The sequence below is a fragment of the Callithrix jacchus genome, chromosome 11 (assembly GCF_049354715.1).
Source record: "Callithrix jacchus isolate 240 chromosome 11, calJac240_pri, whole genome shotgun sequence".
Taxonomy (NCBI): Eukaryota; Metazoa; Chordata; class Mammalia; order Primates; family Cebidae; genus Callithrix; species Callithrix jacchus.
The window spans coordinates 29741740-29764421 of NC_133512.1; the positions used below are offsets into that span (position 1 = coordinate 29741740).

At 41.7% G+C, this 22682-nt stretch overlaps 2 long non-coding RNA genes across 2 annotated transcripts; one reads left to right on the plus strand and one right to left on the minus strand.

Annotated features, from left to right (window-relative positions):
- The first annotated feature begins 399 nt into the window (after positions 1-399).
- On the plus strand, positions 400-14929 carry LOC118143642 (uncharacterized). The gene is made up of 4 exons (XR_004727908.3): positions 400-513; positions 1658-1744; positions 14609-14775; positions 14875-14929. It is a non-coding gene; the product is annotated as an uncharacterized LOC118143642 (long non-coding RNA).
- On the minus strand, positions 14394-20988 carry LOC144578255 (uncharacterized). The gene is made up of 2 exons (XR_013523697.1): positions 20791-20988; positions 14394-18844 (listed from the first exon to the last, which is right to left on the minus strand). It is a non-coding gene; the product is annotated as an uncharacterized LOC144578255 (long non-coding RNA).
- Positions 20989-22682: the final 1694 nt, after the last annotated feature.

A 22682-nucleotide genomic window follows, 5' to 3' on the forward strand; every position in this document is an offset into this window, starting at 1 on the left:
ATCCCTCTCACTGCAACCTCCGCCTCCTGGATTCAAGCAATTCTCTGCCTCAGCCTCCAGAGTAGCTGGAATTACAGGCACCCACCACCACGCCGAGCTAATTTTTGTCTTTTTAGTAGAGACGAGGTTTCACCATCTTGGCCAGGCTAGTCTTGAACTCTTGACCTCATGATCCACCCGCCTCAGCCTCCCAAAGTGCTGGGATTACAGGCGTGAGCCACCGCACCCAGCCAGTCTTCCTGCCTGCTTAAGCAGATTTTACTTAACAATAGTAGGGAAGGTGGTGTCTACTAGGCCAGTCACAAGTGAAGACAGCCTGCCCTCACGGCTCCCAAGGAGAATAATGGAGGATACGCATAAGCATGAGGTCATAGAATTAAGTGCAGAGAGCAACCTGCAGAAGGGACAAAGGAACGGGACTTCCAACTCCATCTGGAGGACCAAAAGAGGGAGGCAGTTCAAACTGGCAGCCTTCGTCCTGGATGTAGATGCAGGGCTGCTTGGGGAGGCCAGGTACTAAAGGACCGCTGGGGCCACAGTGGTGCTGCCCGCAGGCTCTCCGGGGCTCAAGGCCTGTTCCAGCTCAGGTCTGGCCCGTCCCCGCCTCCCCGTTTTCCCTGAATGTTCTGCTGCCGCCGGGTCCGGGTGCTGCTTCTGGTTTCCCCCTGCCGTCGCTGTCTGCCACTCTCCGAACCTTTCCGCTCCTGCTTTCCTTTGCTCATCCTTACTTTGCTATCTCCTGTCATTTATTTTTTCGCTTCTTGGCTTTGGCTCAATCCTTTGTCTCAAAGAAAGAAGTGCTTCTTTTCGCCTGTCTAGGGAAGAACTCACTCCCAGGCCTCTAAGTTACCTGGAAGTGGTGGCTTGCTCAGAGGTTCGGGTTTGCATTTTCACTGCTACTTCCTGCACAAAACGCCTCTCTTTGCGACCAGAAATGTGTTCCTTTTTCTGATTTCTTGGTTTGGCAATGTTAGAAGTGCCAAAATGCGATCTTTGAATAATTAAAGCCTTATGTAGGCAGCTCTGGGGAACCTTCTCCTGCTAATAAATCTTATGAAATTCTGTTACTGCAACTCCCCAAATAGTTCCCAGAAGTCACTGGAGCTACAGTGGGTATGTATTTGTGTGCATATATTTGTGTGTATCATTTACAGAGTGCTTCTACCTGATTGGTTATTATTTGAGTATAAAAATACATTTCCCCCAAAGTAATTTCTTTAAAACATGATACACGTAACTCAGACACAATTTTCCCTATTTCTACATATTTAAAGAGGCTCACGCTTTTCTGCAGTATCTTAATGCATTTACTTCTAATTCTTGAACGAACCAGAAGGTCACATTTATCCTCCCACACACCTCACCTTTATGAGGTGTTTTATAATTACCAAGCTCTTTCATATACAAGATTTCATTTACTTTACTCAGCAACTCTGTATTATTTTTCTCACTTTACAAATGACAAAATGAGGCAGAGAGATGTTGACCTCCAGCTCAGCAGTGAGTGGCAGGCCTGACTTCAGGATACCTGAGGCCAAGGCTAGGGCATGTCCTTATAGATAGAAAGGCCTGAACATTTACATTCTAACGCCTCTCCTGTTTCCACTAATGAGAAAGTGTAACTACTTTTCCTTCCCATTCTTTCTTCTTTTAATAGCAGGAGGCTCTTCTTATCAACATTGAACTATAATGCAAAGACGCTGCAGTAATTCTCACTTCCACCTATGGTTTTTACAGTGAGCAGGTAAGTACAACTAATAGGCAGCATTACTAGAAGGAAAAAAAAAGTAGCTGCTAGAGTTTTCTGGTAGAAGAAAAGGTGATAACCACTGCCCTGTTCAGGTTCCAGAGAAGCATAACCTGAGCCAGGGATTCATGTACCCATGATTGATTGAGGCATTGCTCCCAGGAGAAAGTAATACAAAGTGAAGCAATCAGAATAGAGAAGGGAAAGGAGGTGGCGTCTGGTGAAGATTAGTTTTAGCTTGAACTCGCAGAAAGATTTGCAGACACAGAAGTCCTGGTCTCCTGTTGGAGGACTCCCCAGGGTCTGCGCTGCCTTGAGGCAAGCAAGCAGGATTTTATAACCCTATCCTAGCCTGCCACTGGCCATGGGACAGAGCAGTAAAGGGAATCTCGGGGAGACGGTGGGGTGACAATATCATCTACCACAACTACCATCAGTTGAATGCCTCATATGTGTCAATCACTTGCCTATATTATTTCCAATTTTTACAACAATCCTAGAAGTTATCTTCATTTAATATGCGAGGGAACTGAGATGTAAAGAATGGTGTGACTTGCCACAGTGTCCATAGAGCTGGATGCTGACAGTTCTGGGGTTAAATCCTTGAAAAGCCTTATTTGACTCCAAAGCCCATGATCATCCCCTGTTCTGTGATACCAGCTCCAATTCCAGGTCAACGCTCAGTAGTGGGGTGAGCTGCGAGTAGTTACCCAAGCCTACAGTACTAACGTATTCTTCCCTGGAAATACCACTGGGTATTTAAATAAAACTGTGGCAAACTGCATCCACTCAACAAATACATTTGAGCATCTACTAATACTTGTTTGACTCATTTTTAGAATTGGGAATACGGAGATAAATAACGCAGGAAAGATGTCTCTTTTGTGAAGCTTACACATATAAAAACAGATATAGTCCATTTCTGTTGTTGTTGTTGTTTGAGGCAAGATCTCACTCTGTTGCCCAGCTGGAGTGCAGTGGCAGCATCCCAGCTCACTGTAGCCTTGACCTCCTACGCTTAAGTGATCCTCCCATATCAGCCTCCCAAGTAGTTTGGGATTACAGGTGTGCACCACCATGCCCAGCTAATTTCTTACTTTTTGTAGAGAGGGGTGCTTGCCATGTTGCCCAGGCTGGTCTCAAACTCCTGGGCTCAAGCAATACTCCTGTTTCAGCTTCCCAAAGTTCTGAGATTACAGCCATGGGCCACCTGGCCTAATCAATATAACCAATTTCTAGTACAATATTTGCTATTTAAAAATATAGGATAATGAACTAGCATGGTGGTCAGGCAAGGCCTCTAAAAGGGGATGTTATATGAGCTGGGGCCTAAGGAAAAAAATGAGGTAGCAATGGGGCCATTTAAGGGAAGAAAATTCTAGGCTCAGGGCACAGCAAGAACAAGGCCCTGAGTTAAAAGCAAGCTTGCCATGTTTAGGAATGAAGAGAGGGTTCATGCACTTGGAGTTCAGTTAGCAAGACAGCAAGACAGACATGAGACTGGACTCAGAAAAGTAGGCATGGCCAGGCACGGTGGCTCAAGCCTGTAATCCCAGCACTTTGGGAGGCTGAGGTGGGCGAATCACCTGAGGTTGGGAGTTCAAGACCAGCCTGATCAACATGGAGAAACCCCATCTCTACTAAAAATACAAAATTAGCCAGGTGTGGTGGCCCATGCCTGTAATCCTAGCTACTCAGGAGGCTGAGGCAGGAGAATCGTTTGAACCTGTGAGGCAGAGGTTGCAGTGAGCCAAGATCATGCCATTTCACTCCAGCTTGGGCAACAAAAGTGAAACTCTGTCTCAAAAAGAAAAGAAAAGAAAAGAGAAAGGTAGGCAGGGCCCAGACCACAGAGCACTTACAGACCCAGATATAAAATTGGAATTTTTTTTCTAAATTAATTTCTTTATTTTTATTTCAATAGTTTTAGTGGTACAGGTGGTTTTTAGTTACATGGATGAATTGTATAGTGTTGAAATCTGGGTTTTCCATGTACCTGTCACCTGAATACTGTACATTTTACCCAATAGGTAATTTTCATTCCTCACCTCCCCTACTGAGGTTGCAATGTCCATTATACCACTCTGTATGCCCCTGCACATCCATAGCTTAGCCCCCACTTATCAGTGAGAACATGTGGCATTTGATTTTCCAGTCCCGAATTACTTCACTTAATATAATGGCCTCCAGTTCCATCCTGTAACTATTTTTCGTGTAGTGTTTTAGCCAGTGGAGAAACATGATCCAACAGACATTATGAAAAGACACTTTGGCTGCTTGGTGGAGCACAGATCATTGGTGGGTGTGGCAGAATGAGGGAGGCCAGTGGGAGGCATCGAGTCCTCCAGGCAAGCCATGATGGTGGCATCCTGGACTAGAGAGGGAGACTGATGAAGAGAAGTGGATGGATCCAGGCTAGGTTCAAAGGGAGCACTGATGGAGCTTGCTGCAGGAAGTGATGAAAAAGAGAAATCAAGACTAACTCCTAGGTTTTTTCATTTCACAACTGAAAGAATGATGGTACCATTTTCTCAGATATGGAAGATTGTGGAGAAACAGGTTGTGGTGAAATTGGATGTGGTGTGAGAGTCATGACTTCTCTTTCAGACATGAGCAGTGTGGGATGCCAGCTGGGCCTTCACACAGGGCACTCGAGTTGGAAGTTGTGTGTACATATTTGAGCTTGTGGGGAGACCATCAGCCTATGGCCAGTACTTGAAACATTGGGACTGATGAAGAGATGGCCAAAAAGGAGATGGATGGCGGACTAAGAATGACACCCACCTTGCTCAACATTTAGGGCTAAATAGGGAAGGAATCTCCAGCAAAGGAACTGAGAAGAAAAGCTATGGAGTTAAGACAAAAACCAGGGGTCTTAAGAGTATGCTGAAAATTTCCAAGGGGGATATATGCATAGGCAGTTTAAAGGAGAGCAATTTTCAGATCTTCAACTGCATATGTGATCTCTCCAAACCCTTTCGGCCTGAGAATGTACCTAATAAAGATGTTCTCCATCACAACTTCCTTTCGTGATTCCCCATCTACCACTGGCATCTGCCCCAAATCTTACTATAGTGCAGTGTCCAGCAGTGTGAAACCATCCTAGGCACGAAAAGAAAGCAATTAGAAATACTGGCGTCAGCTTGATGAAGTTAGTAACTGTAATATCCAGGTAACAAATATTGGCCATCATCTCACTTGCATAAGGATTTGCACAAGGATGTCCAATATTTTGCTTTCCAGAAAATTGGAGGAGAACTTAACTGAGTTGAAAGTTGGTAGTTAAGAGCTACATCATTATTAAAACTTTTTTTGATAAATCACTCTGATTTGAGATATATAACTCAAAAGGAGTTCAAAGAATTGGATAGCACTTCTATGATAAAGTTTCTAGCCACTTATTTATATAAACAGGATTTCTCAGAGCTTACATCTTTTAAAAAGACAAAACATGGAGACAATTACTGCTAAACTCGGTCTCACCATAACAATAAGTAGTAGTGCCCCAGACACACAGTTAATTGAGTGGAGGGAAAAGTCCTAACCAACTCATAACTGTGTTTACAATACAGTTTTCTCTTAGGATAATGCTTTTCCTTCAAAATTTGTAATCTATAATGTTTATGTTATTTTGATCAAGTATATAATAATTAAATAACTGCAATAATAACTGAATATAAAAAATGTATAGAGCCTTATAGGAAACTTTTGAAGTTCTAACTTCAATTTATATAATTTAGTCACAGAGAAGTTGGTGGAATGATAAAATATATTGAAAAAAATTTTGCAGGGAAACCTGAATGAAAATATAAATTTAAGGGAAAAGGAAACAATGTAAAATTTCTGTTAAAGAAGTCTGTATATTTTCAACACAAATTATGGTATCAAATTTCTATGGTGTTTAGATTCCACTGGGCACATTTAAAAAGAGTCATATAACAGTTTTAAGAAGTCAATATTTGTAACATACTGGAAATTCTATCCCTAGCAACTATTTAAACTTATGATGAAAATATTGATGTCAATTCTAAAAATGTGTAACGGTCTGCGAAATTTTACAAAATTCTTTTAGGGTCTATATAAGTAAAAATATTTGAAAGCAATACAAACGAAGAGAAACAAAGGGTTTTAAAGAGGGAGTGTTTGGCTGTGTTGGATGCTGCTGAGAGGTAAATGAAAATGCATTTGGATTGCCAACAGACAGGTCATGGGCGACCTCGAGGAGAGCAGTTTCTGTAGAGTAGGTGAAGGGGCCAGATGCCCAGTTGGAACCTGTTGAAGAGAGAATGGTAGGTGAAGAAGTAGGGACTGCAAGTAACGACAACTTTCAATAAATGTTGGCTATGAAGGAGAGCAGAGAAAAGGGGTGGGAGCCAGAAGGATATCGGGATCAAGAGAAGGGAGATGAAGATATCACAATACATCGTTTGCTGATGGGAAGAGTTTAATAGAGATGGAAAAACTGATAATGCATGGAGAAAAGAGGATAATTCCAGGAGCAAAGGTGAGGGGGTGGTATCCAGAGCACAAGCGAAGCATGGACATACCTTCCATTGTAGTAAGAAGGAAGGTGTGTGATGTGTGGATATAGACACCAGTACTATTGTGTTCATAGATGATGCAGATCATGAATAGTGGAAAATGTCGTAGAAGAAATTGGGCATCTTGATATCGTTCAAAAAATTACTGCAAAGACATTACTAGAGTAAACAAGATAGAAGAATTGGAAGGACTAGAGAGAAGAACGTTTGGGACTGATATTTTAGAGGAGATGCAGTTCTTGGTTTGGTCAAGAAAACTGATGGTGAGGTGGAATGGAGGAAAGCGTAATTAGAAGCGATAAAGTTAAGGAGCTGAAAGCCAGGGTATTGAATGGATGTTGATGTTACCGAGAATAATAATAGGAGTAGAATGAAAAAGCCCATGACCCAGGTACCAATCTCATAAATAAAGGGGCATCACTGGGAGGCTAGTAGAAGAGGGCCATAAAAGAACATTGGGTGACTAAGATGCCAGGAGCTTTAAAAGAGTTGGGATTTCTGAAGAATGAAGGAAGACAAATAGTTTCTAGCAGATGATAGGTAGCCAGGAGGACAGCTATTCTACCTCTATGCTCTAAGATATAACAAGCATGAGAGAAAAGGCAGCTGTCACTTTAGACAAATGTTGGCAAAGTACGTGCAGACGGAACAAGAGGGTCAAGATCAGTTCAGAGAGGAGCCTGAGGATGGGGCTGATGACAGACTGAGAGTGCCTGCCTGCGTGGTGGAAGAACACTGGCGGGGTCTGCAGCATAATGTCTGGCTCAGGAGGCTTGCGTTTCTGTCATGAAGCACAATGTCCATAATAAAGGAATTTGCCCTGTTGGCCTCTATAAGGAAGATGCACCATCAGTGCATTCTAAAGTCCAGAGGATTTAGCTAGAAGATATGTGTTCTTGACACTCAACATTTTTGTTTTAAACTGATAGAGCTGGGCGCGGTGGCTCACGCCTGTAATCCCAGCACTTTGGGAGGCCAAGGCAGGTGGATCACAAGGTCAAGAGATCGAGACCCTCCTGGTCAACATGGTAAAACCCCGTCTCTACTAAAAATACAAAAAATTAGCTGGGCAAGGTGGCGCGTGCCTGTAATCTCAGCTACTCAGGAGGCTGAGGCAGGAGAATTGCCTGAACCCAGGAGGCGGAGGTTGCGGTGAGCCGAGATTGCGCCATTGCACTCCAGCCTGGGTAACAAGAGCGAAACTCCGTCTCAAAAAAATAAAATAAACTGATAGAAAAAGCAGTAGATGTTGAGGAATTGGTCAAAGAGAAACTGTACTTAAGAACTGTCTCTTCATGACTTTCCTCAAAGAGTTAGAGTTTTGTTTGTTTTCTTAACGTTCCTGCAGTTGGGATATGTCACCACCAGAGAACAGTTGTGCCAAAAATCATAAGATCTTAAGATCTTTCTCTTTTATTCCACGGATCTTTCTTCCCAAGCTTCTGAAGATTTTCAACAAACAGTTTAACACTCAGTTGAAGTGTTATCTCATAAATTCATTTTGAGATAAACTGAAAATACAAAACATTAAGCCAGTCACAGTTAGGACTTGACAGAAAATTTTAGAGAAATAAGCAATTAAATAAATATTTACTTATCCATTTCAACTAACATAAACTTTAGTTGAAAGCCTAATTTGGCTCATAGATTTTAGCTAGAATGTACCTTTACTACAAACACTGCTCTTGTAAATATGGAGTCAAAACTTCTTTGTGCATGATTTCAACTCAGAAATGATGCATTTTGAGGGAATATGATATATGAAACTAATATTTTAGACCAATAACAATTCTCCTCTCAAATTCTAGCATTATTCTCTCCATTTCACAGATAAGAACAAATGGTTACAGAGAGATTAAGTAGCATTCTGGAGTCCCCTAGCTAGGTAATGGGAAGCCAAGATTCGAGCTCAGCTCTGCTGCCCTCCAAAAATCTATACACTTCTTCGATGCCACAGTGCTACTCTATGGGGGGCACTGTATTGTGAATAAGGAGAATATGAAAATGAGAATCATGTAGTTCTCACCCTCAGGGTGTTTATTACCTAGTAGGGGATTCAGACCCACAGTAAGTTCCATAGAGAAGTTCAAAGCCATTTTCGGTGGATGAGATCAAACCTAATTGGAGGATCAGGAAAGACTGTGGAAGAAAGGCTGCTTGAGATGGGCTTCGAAGAATGGACAAGAAGGCAGCAGGTTGACGAGGGAATATTCATTCACAGCCATGAGGCTCAGTCCTGAAGCAGCAGTCACACTCCTTTCAGGATCAGCAGCCCCAGATAAGGTCATTCTAGCCAATTTCCTTTACTTGCATTCAGCCTGATCAAAGGAAAATTATGTGCTTGCCTTTACTTGCTTGCCTTCTTTATGGCTCAGGACCAAGAATACTCACTTTGTGTTGCCATGTTAGGGAAAGACAGGGGAAGAAAAGTGAAGAAAGTTAGTTGTCCCCAAGATGTCACTAATAATGGGATGACCAAACTCTCTCCTGTCATAAATATCCTCCCAAAATACTTGGCTGCTCTAGTGATGTCATCCATAATACTTTCCTTTTTTAATTGGACCCAAAATGATACACAATGGTTGTTTCTAGTGCTTAGCTGAGGTTATCCTTAGCACAGTCTTAACTTAGGAAATGCTTTCTCCCCCTAGTGTTAGATATTATGCAATACTTCCCTGTAACATAGCCCTTCAAACGCATTTAAAACACTGTACACACATGGTCTCATTTAGTCATCAAAATGACCAGCTGGAATAATTACTATTATCATCCCCACTCTACAGATGATAAAATTGAGCCTCAGAGGTGTCAAACTTTTAACCAGCTTCATCAGAGACTCAATGATTTTATTTAAAAATAGTTGTAGAGCTTGTTTAGCCAATCTGTTGTGTGTGTGTGTGTGTGTGTACCTCTACTCAAGGACGATGAGGATGGGAACTACTACCACAAGCATATATAAATACATAATTTAATTTTGCAAACGCCAATTACTTACAGCTCATCTAAACTTACAATTCAATCTAAACTTGGAAAAACTGCTAGTGTTATCTATTGAGAATTACTAACAAAATCAAGAATTGCAATTCTACTTCTGTTCCAAATGCTGTCTTTTGTGCCTTTGAAAAACAAAAGCTGCTTAAATCTCTCATGCACTTGAGTTTCACAGGTATATGTTTATAATGAGAAAAAGTATATGTACAATATATTTTGCAAACTTAAAAATGACTGGCATATTTTAAGCCACTAAACACATGTGATTTCTTACTAAGCTGTTTTTTCAAAACAGGAAGGGAAGCTCACCAGATTTTTCTTTTTCTAACAGTCATACTTCAGGTCCAGAGAAAAAAACCTAAATTAAAAACAACTATTAATGAATTTGCTAATTTCTCTTTTTCGTGCTTATCACTAGCCAGTGTCATTGCTTGGCTGGACTATTCCCAAATGGCACAAAATGTAAGTTTCCATTCTATACGGATATTAAAATAGGGTTTGGCAAACACTAAAGATAAAATGGGGTGAAAAAAGATAGCTTCAAATGTATATTTTACAATAAGTATACTACGTACTTCTGAGAATTTGCTTAAATCAATATTTTAAGTCATATTGTTGCCCAGTTCTATTAGCCAAATGTAAAGGGTTCACCACAGGATAGAGCTAAAACATTTTGCTAATTTATGTTTATTGATAAGGACCTGGCTGGAGGAAGAAGATTCCACTTTTCCTTCAATAAAGAATGTGACTTTTGAACTTAGAACTTAATATTTGCTGCAGTGCTAGTGGGAAAAATACAATTAGAAGCTCTTTTCTGTTTTGTCAGGCTACAAATCCATGCATCCATCCTCATCCCCTCACCAAAAGACACAATACAGTGTGCTATTGTTCTATGCACTGGGTCATTGGGGGGCAAGTGACCGGTCAAGAGTTTTGGCTGCAAGCAACAGAACAAACACTGGAGACGTACTGAAGACTGTGGGAACCCTGCTGAGGCCACAGTGGGCTGAAAACAGGCCCTGGAAAAGACAGGAAACAAGAGGCTCTGTGGAGTTGGAAAGCAGGCCCCAGAGGCATAAACTCAAGCAGGAACCCTAAGGTCAGAAAACTGGTGCTGTTTTTATCACTTCTTCCACTCAAGAGTCAGCGTCCTGGAAGAAGTTATTTGGCCAATGTCAGGTCATACGCCCACCCCCTGGCTGGGCTGGGGCAGGGAGAAGAAGGATGTGGCCTCTTTTGCTTCCTTAGAGAGGCATCTGGATTTATGTTGCCACCGAGGCCTCACAATAATTGGAGAGAGGAAATTCTCAAAAAGGAAACTGGTGTGCTGCTGAAGAGGGGAAATGGAGAATAGGCAGCCAAAGCAAGACGAATGCTGACTAATGTAAAATTAGGAAGGGTTGATGATGAAGGACTGCAAATATGTAGGAAGGCTTCTAGAAAGAGCCATTACAGGAATGCTGAGCATGGAATAGGCTTATGAGCACAGCGTCTGCCAGGTACTGAGCTACGACTTAGCGGCACTGCTTTAGGCAACCTCTGTGCAGTAAGTTCTCTTATTACGACAGTTATTTCTGTCCTATAGTAAGTTGCTTTTTTTTCTTTTTTAGCTGAGGTTTATTAAAATAAATCAGAGGTTTTCAGCCTCAGGACTATTGACATAGGGGGTCAGATAATTTTTTGTTGTGGAGGGCTGTTCTGTGCATTATAGGATGTTCAGCAGTATCCCTGGCTCCGACCTACTAGATGCTGGTAGCACCCTGCTCCTCAGTTGTGACAACTAAAACTGTCTCTGGACACTGCCAAATATTCCTGGAGTCAAACAAAATTTCCCCCAGTGGAGAATCACTGAGATCAAGTAATTTGCCCATCTCACACCACTAGGAAGGATTGCTCCCAGACCTGTCCGAACCCAGAACACAAACTGCTAACCATGCTTGTGACATACTACACTTTTCAGAAGGCACTTTCTGTTTTTGTGTTATTACATATTGAAAGATTCTAATTATATATATTTATAGGGCACAAAGTGATGTTATATATACACAATGTGGAATGACTGGATCAAGGTAATTAGCATATCACCTCAAATTCCATTATTCCTCCAGTCTAACTAAAGCATTCTACCCTTTGAGCACATTTCCCTTTTTCCCTCACTCTCTGCCTTTCGTAACCACCATGGTACTCTATGCTTCTGTGAGTCTGACTGTTTTAGATTTTACATGTAAGTGACAACATGTACTATTTGTCTTTCTGTGCCCAGCTTATTTCACTTACCATAATGTCCTCCAGGTTCATCCATGTTGTTGAAAATAACAGAATTTCTTTTTTAAGGTGGAATTGTATTTCATTGTGGATAGATGCCAAATTTTTTAATCCATTCATTCACTGATAGACACTTAGGTTGATTGCATAACTCGGATGTTGTAAACAATGCTACAACAAACATGGAAATGCTGATATCTCTTCGACCTACCGATTTCAAATTTTAGATACACAACCAGAAGTTGATTGCGGATCATGTGGTAACTCTATTGTTAGTTTTTTGAGAAGCCTCCATATAATTTTTCCCAGTGATTGTTCCCATTTACATTCCCACCAACGGTACACAAGTGTTCCCTCTCCACATTCTCACCAACTCTTATTACCTTTCATCTTTTGAGAATAGTCATTCTGACAGCTAAGAGGCGATACCTCATGGTGGCTTTAATTCACATTTCCCTGATTAGTAATGTTGAGCATTATTTCATATACCTGTTGGCCATTTGTATGTCATGTTTAGAGAAATGTCGCTTTAGGGCCTTTGCCTATTTTTTTTTTATCAGGTTATTTGTTTCCTTGCTATTGAGTTGTTTGAGTTCCTTATATATTTTGGACGTTAACTCATCAGATGTGTGGCATGCAAATATAATGTTTCCAATTTGTATGTTGTCTCTTTACTCTTTAATTGTTTTCTTTGATGTACAGAAGCTTTTTAGGTTTGATGTAATCCCATTTATCTATTTTTGCTTTTGTTGCCTGAGCTTTTGAGGTTAAATCCAAACAATCATCACCTAGACCAGTATTGTATGGTTTTCCCTGCTGTGTTTTCTTCTAGTAGTTTTACAATTTCAGGTATGATGTTACGTATTTAAACTATCTTGAGCTGGTGTTTGTATATGGTATGAAACAAGAGTTCAATTTCATTCTTCTGCAGATGGACATCCAGTTTTCTCAACATCCTTTATTGAAGAGATTGTCCTTTCCCCATTGTGTGTTCTCGGCATCTTTGTTAAAAAGCAAAGCATAAATGCACGGGTTTACAAAGTACTTTCACACAGATTATTTCATTAGTGTCTGACAACACTCTTATGGGGGAAGTAAGACAAGTCTGGCTGTCTTCATATTTCTTTTGAGGAAATGAAGCTTCATAGAGATTGTGATTTGCCTCTTTATCTAGCTAGTACTTAAAACTTCCTTTTCGGTTTGTTTGCTTTGTGTATGTGTTTGTTTTTGAGTTTTTTGTTTGTTTGCTTGTTTTGTTTTGGGTTTGGGATTTTGTTTTTTCTTCTTCTTCTTTTCCATCCTACCCAGTGTTTTTTCCACCTGCCACAGTTTTACAAATGATGGAATTAAAATCGGGAATAAATTCATTGATCAAAGTGTTAAAGAAAAACCAATTCTCCTTGAAGGATTAGCTCCTATATTTTGAAAGAAGTAAAAAGTCAGGGGAAAAAAGGAGAGGGGGAAAAAGGAAAAATGAGGATGCATCTGGTTGCCCTTAAGGGTCCTCCTCACCCCTACCAACAACTCCCCAATATGTATACCAAGTCACTTTGTACCCCAAAGAACTAAGGGGAAAGAATCATTTAGGTTTCACCTCAGGATGGCCCTGTATTCCCTGTAAGCAATCCTGAGGCATTGTTTCATTTCTGAATCAGAGACAGAACTGACTCACAAATACTACTTTACCACTTGGCCTTTCATTGACAGTCTCATAGCCAAGACCAGGTGAAATATAAGCCGGCTGGAGTAAGTGATCAGATGAGCTCATGGCCCTAGGCAGGATGGCTGCAGATGCTGGGGAAAGAAAGACTTTGACAGCTGGGATGTTCATGCCTTAAAAGCAAAACAAAAGTCCTGGCTAATTGGCAATCAAGGTAATATCTAAAAAGAAACTAACATGCCTTGGTTAACCACCAGAGCTCCCAACCTGTCCCATCTACTAATAAGTGGTGACCAACAGTGATATCCAAGAACCTCTAATGATCCTGATATTGACTGCACACCATCAATGGTCTCTCCAGCCACAAGCTGCCATGGCAAGTCCTGGAGACACCGCAGCTGCGTCAGCTGGGGAATGTGCGACTGTTGGGGTCCACGTGGGAGAGTGGGAGACCTGAGAGTTGTGTGAGCAGGAGCCCCCAGTTAAACCAGCTTGCCAGCTCTTCTCCTTATATTAGAACCCAATGTTTATGGTAAGGTAGAATGAGCCTGTCAAGTCAGTGGAGCATATTTAAGCCCCCGTTCTGATTTTCAGAGGACATGACCTTGAGCATGGTCCTTCATTTCTTTTGGACTTCAGCTGTTGTGCAGACTAAACCGGAGTGTGTATGCAAGATGCCTCAGACAGTGCATGACATATAGTGGGTGCTCAGTGAAGGCTACCAGCCCCTTCACTGTAGAACCCCCTACACACACAAAACTCAGGCTCTTTTCTCCACACTGGCCTCCTCCTCTGCTATCAATAAGCACATACTAAATGCAATGATATGAATCTAAATTCTGCCCCCATTCACCTTACTCAGCCCATAAACCCCCAAAATATCCTCTCCTTTCACTTTAAGAATCTTTCCTTTCTTTCATAAATGACAGCCACTTCCAAGAATTCCTTAATGAAAGCTCTGACTTGTGTAGAGTGGTACTAAATGCTATTCCAAGCAATTGCCTCCACAGTTAACTTCTAGCACAGTACTGTATTTACCTAGCTCTTACACAGAAGAACTCCAATGCATACACTCCATGTTCCCCAGGAGCATGTGCTAAGTGACATACACCTATGCACATGAAGTCATGCATCTCTAAACTACAGAGATAAAAGCTTAGCAGGAAAAGGAAAAATGGCTTGGGGGTAATTTTATTTTCTTTTTCTTCATCGCTTAAATGAAAAAAGACCCATAAAAAAATTTTTTCTTTAAAAAAAAATTCCAGATTTATAGAATTCTTATCCAATGACTGCAAATAGCAAAATCCTAAATAAATCATACAAACACTTAAATGCCAAATTTACTGTACCTCCTTTCATCTTCAACAAGTCACACAGGCAGGTCCAACCTGATTTTTCTCTCAGTACAGACATCTGCTTGCAAGAAAAGACAGGAAACCCAGAAACCCTTTCAAATGAAAATGTAAAAAGCTGATAGACATTGAAGTTATTCCAAGAGGAAGCTGCTTTTCAAAGAAGACTCTAGATCCGTGCTGAAGAAAGATGTGCTGTAGAATTTGGACATCAGCAAGGTGAGATTTAAGAAGCCAGCAATACAGCCTTCCCTCTGCCCCTCTCTGGAAAGTGAGAAATATTCTTCAATTTAGCATTTGTTTCTCGGCCGACACCAGGTATCTCTTTCTGTGGCATTGGTGAGGGATGCAGGGAAAGAAGAAGGAAGGAGGTGAGTGTGTGCCAGGGCCCTGGCATTTTTGTCTTATTACTTGTTACAAAGCAGCTCCTTCCTCTGTATAATCACATGTGGCAGAGTTGCTAGTTGTTCCCCAGTATCCATGTTGCCCTTCTTTATGGTGTTAACACTCTTAACCCCCGGGAAAGGAGACATGCTGTCAGCTCCCTTGCAGACAGAGGTGGCCATGTGACTTAGCTCTAGCCAACCACAAGTGTCATGTGGCAGCATCCAGGAACCTAATTAAGCAACAGCGTGTGTGTGCCTTTGTCAATTCTCATCCTATGGCTGGAACACAGCACTCAGTGTTGCAAAGCCACACAGCAGGAACAGCCTGGCTCCCTGTCCCAGGAGCACCGAGCAGCCCTAGGTCATCTACCTGTACTTTTACATGAGGCATAAAGGAACTTGCCCAAGCTGTTCCTTTGGGTTTTATCTCACTTGTAGCTAAATGCAATGCTAAACCAGACAACAGATGAGGGTAGGTTATCAGGTTAGCCCTCAAAAGCCTATTGATCAGACTGCCTGTGGATTTATATTTCCGGGCCAGCCTGGGTAAATAGTCAACACACATATCACTTCACCTCTAGTTCAATGCATTCAGAATACCAAACTGTTGCCTAAACTATGTTGTAAAAATAAAACCTATTGCTAAGTAGAGAGGGTGTTGCACACAAACCTATGTATGCACACACATATGTGTGTTATAATACAAATACATACCCACTTTTCATTGAGATAGCAGCTGTGGAGGTGGAAATCCTTCTTTCCACCATGCTACATCTGGGTCAACTCCAAGAGCCGATTGCCTTTCACTTTGTGGAAGAGTAGAAAATGACTCATTGTATCTAAAATGGGCTTAAGTGCCCTATTTATTTACCTATCTGCATTCAATTAGAAAAGTGCCGTTCCTTTCTGTTTATTTATAGACGTCATTTTGGTTATGCTGGTGCTTTACTGCATGTTGTTCACTTCTCCCGAACAGAGAGGCATGTTTACCAAGTCCTTACCCATAATTAGTGTCACTCCGTGGAACAAGGCACCTCTGTTCTATACGTGCCACAGCTGTCATGATCTCCTCACCACGAACTGCCCTGATGGACGACTTGAGTCACTCATTTCATCAGAAAGCAGCATAAAAAGTGTTATTGCAGTGGGCCTGGCGCTCAGGGAAGCCATATCAGGTGTTACGCCTTGTGGCAGCCCCGAGCTCAGAGACAGCCTCGTCTTATTACATTTCCAGTTAATTATTCTTGTACTTTTCAATAGCTCTGTGTCATAAAAATGCAGCAGGTAGTCGATTCAGATTAGCTTTATCCTATCAGGTGATGGCAGACCTCAGATGACACGTTAATCAGCTGCTGTTGGCTTGGGTATGCTATACATGTGAATATCATTTAAGTGGTGGCAGGGGGAGCATTTTTATGGGTATATATTTCATTAGAATTTCAATAAAAGGGCTGTGTCTGTCTGAGAAAAATATAACAGACTCCACTGCTGTATTTAATTTTTTTCTTTAGGACACTTTTCTATTAATATAAATTGCTTGAGGGAAAAGTAATGTTTTTCTCCAAACATAAAGTCTTATTACAACTTCAAGGTACTTTAAAAAAATTCATGATTCTCTCTACCATGGCTATGGGTGCCTCAGATGAAATCACAGGCCAAATGGACTTTGTTCCATGCCATGCCACAGGTCAGCAGAAAGAAACTGAGCCATGGCTGAAGGAATCCACCAGACCGTCTCTGCTGTTCAGAGCAGGTGCTGCACATACATGCCTTTATCCCAAAGGGCGCAGGAGCTTCACAGAGCTCTGTCTTGTCACCTGTCACCATAACAAATGCGCTATAGAAATGTTCTTCTCTTGCTTGAACAATTCAGGCAGTGCATACACAGTCAAAATGAAATAGAAAATTCTAAGTCTCTTGCATGAATGCACGTGACTTTCTTAGGGATGTTTTCTGCTGCGACAGAAGACATCACCAACAGTGGCTTAATCCAGAGGCACATTTACTGTTTTCTTAACAAGCCATGAGAGGGTGGCTAGGCCCTACTGATTTGGAAGCGTCATGCTGCCATCCAGGACCCAGGCTCTTTCCATCCTTTTGTTCCTCACAGTCCTTACATCTGTGACTTCACGGTCGAAAGATGGGTCCAGACGTCAGCTTCTGTCTGACACAGCCTCCTAGTGCGCCTCTCCTATTATCACCAAGTTAAACTCTTTCCCAGAAGCCCACAGCCACACTGGGTCATATGGCTACCCCTAGCCAAATGGCTGGAAAAACAATATCTGGGTTTTTAAATCCCTGAAGTGGGACGTGGGCAAAAGAGGGAAGGAAGGGTTGATGAATCAACCAACAGAGTCTGGCACAGGGAGGGCCAATGCAGTGAGGTGGGAGCTTGAATTAGTCAGGCTGTAGCCTTCTGTATTAGTCAGGGTTCTCTAGAGGGACAGAACTAATGGGATAGAGAGATATATATAAAGGGAAATGTATTAAGTATCAACTCATATGATCACAAGGTCCCACAATAGGCCATCTGCAAGCTGAGGAGCAAGGAAGCCAGTCTGAGTCCTAAAACTGAAGAACTTGGGGTCCACGATTCAAGGGCAGGAAGCAGCCAGCACAGAAGAAAGATGCAGGCTGGGAGGTAGGCCAATCTAGTCTTTTCATGTTTTTTCTGCCTGCTTTAGATCGTGGCTGTGCTGGCAGCTGATTAGATGTTATCCACCCAGATTAAGGATGGGTCTGCCTTTCCCAACCCACTGACTCAAATGTTCAGTCTCTTGGCAACATCCTCACAGACACACCCAGGATCAATACTTTGCCTCCCTCAATCCAATCAAGTTGACAGCATTAACCGTCCCACCTTCGTTTCCCACTTAATTTAGACATGCAGGCACACCTTAGTAGTACAGAAATTCATTCTCTATCCTGCTGGCTGAGGGATCTTGCACATTTTATTCTGATCAAGTCCCTCTTCTGCTAAAAGTTTCAAGCAACTTTCTGCTTATCTCCAGCTATAGTCTAAGCTCCATAATGTGTTTACTAACGTCTGTGATGGTGTCTTACTACCTCTAGAGCTTCGTCTCTCCATTCATCACCCTTTGTGCTTGACACCTTGGTTATCCGAGCTACTTTCCGTCTTCCGACTACACCCCATTCTCCCTTTTTTTGTATGCTGCTTCCTTTCCCCGGAAACACTTTATCCTACACATGTGCACACACACACACTTTTCCACTTGGCTAGTCTTCCTTGTTCTTCACATCTTGCTGGAGATAATGTAACTCATTTCTGAGAAGCCATCACTCACTCCAAGGCCATGTTAACTGCCCCTCCCATAGATTCTCCCAGAACCCTGTACTTCCCTTTCAGAGGGTGGGATCTAGGACAGGACTTTGGAAAGAAAAAGAGGCATTTCTAAGAAAAAGAACAAAAATAAAAATTGAAGAAAATTTTTACCCATTTCTTTCACTTGAACTGACTCCAGGGTCCTATTCAGAGGTAGGGATATGTTTGCCAGAGCCAAGTGTTTTGTGCAGTGGATAAGAACATATGTAAAGTCTGAATACCTTGGTTCAAACCCTAGCTTTCCACTTATTAGCTGAGAGACAGTGGGCACATCACTGAACCATTCCAAGACTCAGTTTCTCTATCTGTAAAATGGGGATAATGGTAGCATCTATCTATAGTAGATGTGGTTGCTTTCCTACTCAACATCTATTCCTTACCTCTTGTAAAAGTCTTCTGCATAATTCTTCCTACTATAAAGAAAACCAGATGCCAGGAAAAAGTTTTCCCTCTGCTTCCTCTGGGGATTGACTTGAAGAATGTGACTCTGAGAGTGTGGCAGTCATCTTGTGACCTTGAACGGAGCCAATCCAAAGCGAAAGTCACACACGGAGAAGAGCTAAGAAAAAAGAAAGACCCCAGGTCCTTAACAGTGTCAAATGATAAATTGACAATCCTGGAACTCCGCAATCTTTAAACCTCTTATTACAAGAGAGGTTTCTTTGTCACTTATATAATTTCTGGTTTATATTTTTCATACCTACAACTAAAAAATATCTTAGGTAATACACCCCCTTGGAGGACTACAAGCATGTGAGGTGTTCAGTGCAGGAGCTGGCCCAGAGGAAGCCCTTGATAGTTGATGTCAATCATCATTATCACCCAGGGGACTCTTCCAGGCCAAGGAAGGGACACCATTCCCAACACTGCTCAGGCGAGTGCAGATAGTTGGGGAGGATAAATTCCTCAAAGGAAGGGACCTTGTCTAAGTAAAACTTGCTAATTTCCATCATTATCCAACCCAATGCCAAAGACTCTATGAAAAATAATCAGAAGAATTTTTGGTAATAACATAGCAGGTCTATGCCTTCAAATGATAGCGGAATATTAAGCCTCAAATCCTATTTGGTTTTTTAAAATAATTTTTTTAAAAAACAACTAAAATCAGACACTTTTAAACTGGCGATTAAAACTAGTTGCATGTGGTTTCCATGAATGGCCCAATTTTCTAAACGGCTTGATTTATTTGGGGGATGTTAATTTACATTTGTCCCTTTCACTCATCACTATCCCTTTATTACCAAACTTTATTACTGCGGACTATAAATTCCTCCATAGCATATGGACCACATAACTTTCTTGAATACCTAATTAACAACGATTTTTTTGAAACCATAATTATAACAAAATATGGTACATTTAGCTTAATTTTCAATGTAATTCTTGAAAGTGCATAGGAAATTTAGCTTCGTGGCTCAGAGATGGGGAAAACTGCCATGTATACACTCCATTCTCAAGAGGTCTGGGAAACAGATGTTCATAGAAGCAAAGGAGAGATGAGGATAATGAAAAAGTATATATGAAATGATATCAATGATTAAAGGCCAGGATGTAGTTTATGTTCATTAATAGATTGGAAGAAAGGAATGGGAAAGGGAAATCTCAAAGTTATCAAAGAACACAAAAGACACTGCTCTTAGCACAGGCAACCTGCTTTCCCCCTTGGCTCCTTCGCAAATATCTTTCTTCCTGCTTCATGCAGTTTAGCAGCATGGACCCGCGAGCGCTGGGTGTGTGTCCTGAACAGGAACGATCTCCTATGAGTGGAACAGGACACAGAGCACTTTGAAAAATCTAGTGTTAATAACTGTGTGATCCTAGGATCATTCTTTTTTTTTTTTTTTAGGCGGAGTTTCGCTCTTGTTACACAGGCTGGAGTGCAATGGCGCGATCTCGGCTCACCGCAAACTCCGCCTCCTGGGTTCAGGCAATTCTCCTGCCTCAGCCTCCTGAGTAGCTGGGATTACAGGCACGCGCCACGGTGCCCAGCTAATTTTTTGTATTTTTAGTAGAGACAGGGTTTCACCATGTTGACCAGGATGGTCTCAATCTCTTGACTTCGTGATCCACCCGCCTCGGCCTCCCAAAGTGCAGGATTACAGGCGTGAGCCACCGCGCCTGGCCAGATCATTCTTATAGATTTGTTTCATGAAGATACTTGGGAGAATGGAAGCTATTCCAGAAAATCATATATTGCCCCCTAAAATTGAAAATGTCATTTTCACTTTTACATAGGTCTAGCTCTTGCTTCTCCTTACCATTCCAGCCACTCATCACAGTTACCAAGTAATTTATTTGAGAAGAGACAGATATAATCCATCTTTAGAATGCATTTTACTTCTATCATTACGTAAAGGTGTCAGGTGGAAATTCATAAGACTCATTGTATGGATAGCACTCAGGAAAGCTCGAAGTCCATGGTAACTGTTGTGTCTCTATGTCATAACTGACACAAAGTCCAATGCAAAGAGGCTTCAGAAAATAAAGGGAAATGTATTGGCTTACATGATTAGACAGCAGAGATAAGGCTGACTTCAGAGAAGGCTGAATCTAGCAATGCAAAGAGTTATCACCAGTGATCTGACTTCTCTCCCTTTCTCAGCTCTTCCTTCTGCAGCTTGGCTTCCTCTTCCCACACTGCCCTCTTCTCCCTGCCTACCCTTGAAGCTCAGGGCTCTCCCTGGGATCGCAAAACGAATGTCTGGTCTCCGTGCTTACATACACCATGAAATCTAATAGATTCCATGGAAATTCTAACAGAGGTTTTGTTTGTTTGTTTGTTTCCATCTCAACAGCTACTAGATTAAGGGCCTCTCCTTGAACCAATCACTATAGCCAGAAGAAACGGGAGGAGTGATTGGCTGAAGCCAGTTAGTACTCTCCCATGAACTTTGTTTGTTTGCTTTTCGATATGGAGTTTTGCTCTGTCATCCAGGCTGGAGTGCAATGGCACGATCTCAGGTCACTGCAACCTCTACCTCCCGGGTTCCCGCAATTCTCCTGCCTCAGCCTCTCGAGTAGCTGGGATTACAGGCATGTGCCACCACGCTCAGCTAATTTTGTATTTTTGGTAGAGACAGGATTTCTCCATGTTGGTCAGGCTGGTCTTGAACTCCCGACCTCAGGTCATCCGCCCACCTCAGCCTCCCAAAGTGCTGGGATTACAGGCATGAGCCACGGTGCCCAATCTCCCATGAAGTTTTAAAAAGGCAAATGATACAAATGGAGAAAGAGAGCTTTCCCAAAAGGAATATGAAGGGCTATAAGCTGTGAGGAGAAGCGACATGTGCTGAGCAGGAAGCTGCTGAAGTAGCTTCCCCTTTGTAGGCGGCCAGTCTTTTCTCTCAGAGATAGCATGGAATGGAACACGTTAGAGGGTGCTGGGGGAGTAAACAATGGCCTGTCTTTAAGATAAACGGAGATAGAATTATGAGTATGGATATGTAAATATTTTTCGTTTACTGCTTATGCTAACCTTTCCCATGTTGACTCTGAAAGACAAAAGTAAGCACTTTGTCCTGCATCCCACCAACGCTGGCTGAATACCTGTGACCATAGGGTAAATTCAAGGTGCTAACTTCCTGTTTAATTGCTTCTTGTGTAGCAATCAGCCTATGACTTAAAAGGCCATGACTAGACTTAAAAGCAATAATTTAGGTCATTCAACTGCAAATGACTTTCTTTTGTGAATATTGTGACATCACATCACCTTTTCCCCAGAGCTACCATACAGGAAGCAAAACTCACAGCTATCACGGAAGTGTCTAGCACAGTGCATCATGTAGTAGAATAAATATTTGAATCAATACTCATCTGATTGGATGAATGATTGAGGATACAAGCACAAGTAACAAAGTGAAAAGGAGCCGTCATCATGGTCACATCTCCCAGTTGTACATCCTCTCCTGGTGTCCCTCTGTCACTGAAACTAAAGTCCCTGGTCAAACAGACAACTATTCACACTGGCATGGCTTAAAGGCTGTATAACAGGTTTAAATTTCACGGGCCAATGGTGGGTCTACTTCGTTAGTTGGTTCATAGGCCAGAAGAACTTGGAGCAAAAGCAAAATTATAAAATTATGAAAGTTCGCATCTCCCTATTGCCCTTTCTCCTGAAATCAATGCCATGGTTTACATCCCCTCTTTCCCTTTTCCCACCACAGAGGCATACTAGATTGAATGGGAATGGGGAGAATTTGTATCAAAATTTGAATTTTAACTGTGGGTTTCAATACATTACTAATTTGACTTGAGAATTAGGGGAAGCTAAGAACGAAAGACTGTTCCATTTGTCTAAACTTCTTCAGATGAAGAGTAAATTAAGAGGCAACAACTGGAAAATATTGTAGGTACACTTTGATATTTTCTTTTAACCTTACTTCTAAGGGTTATAACCA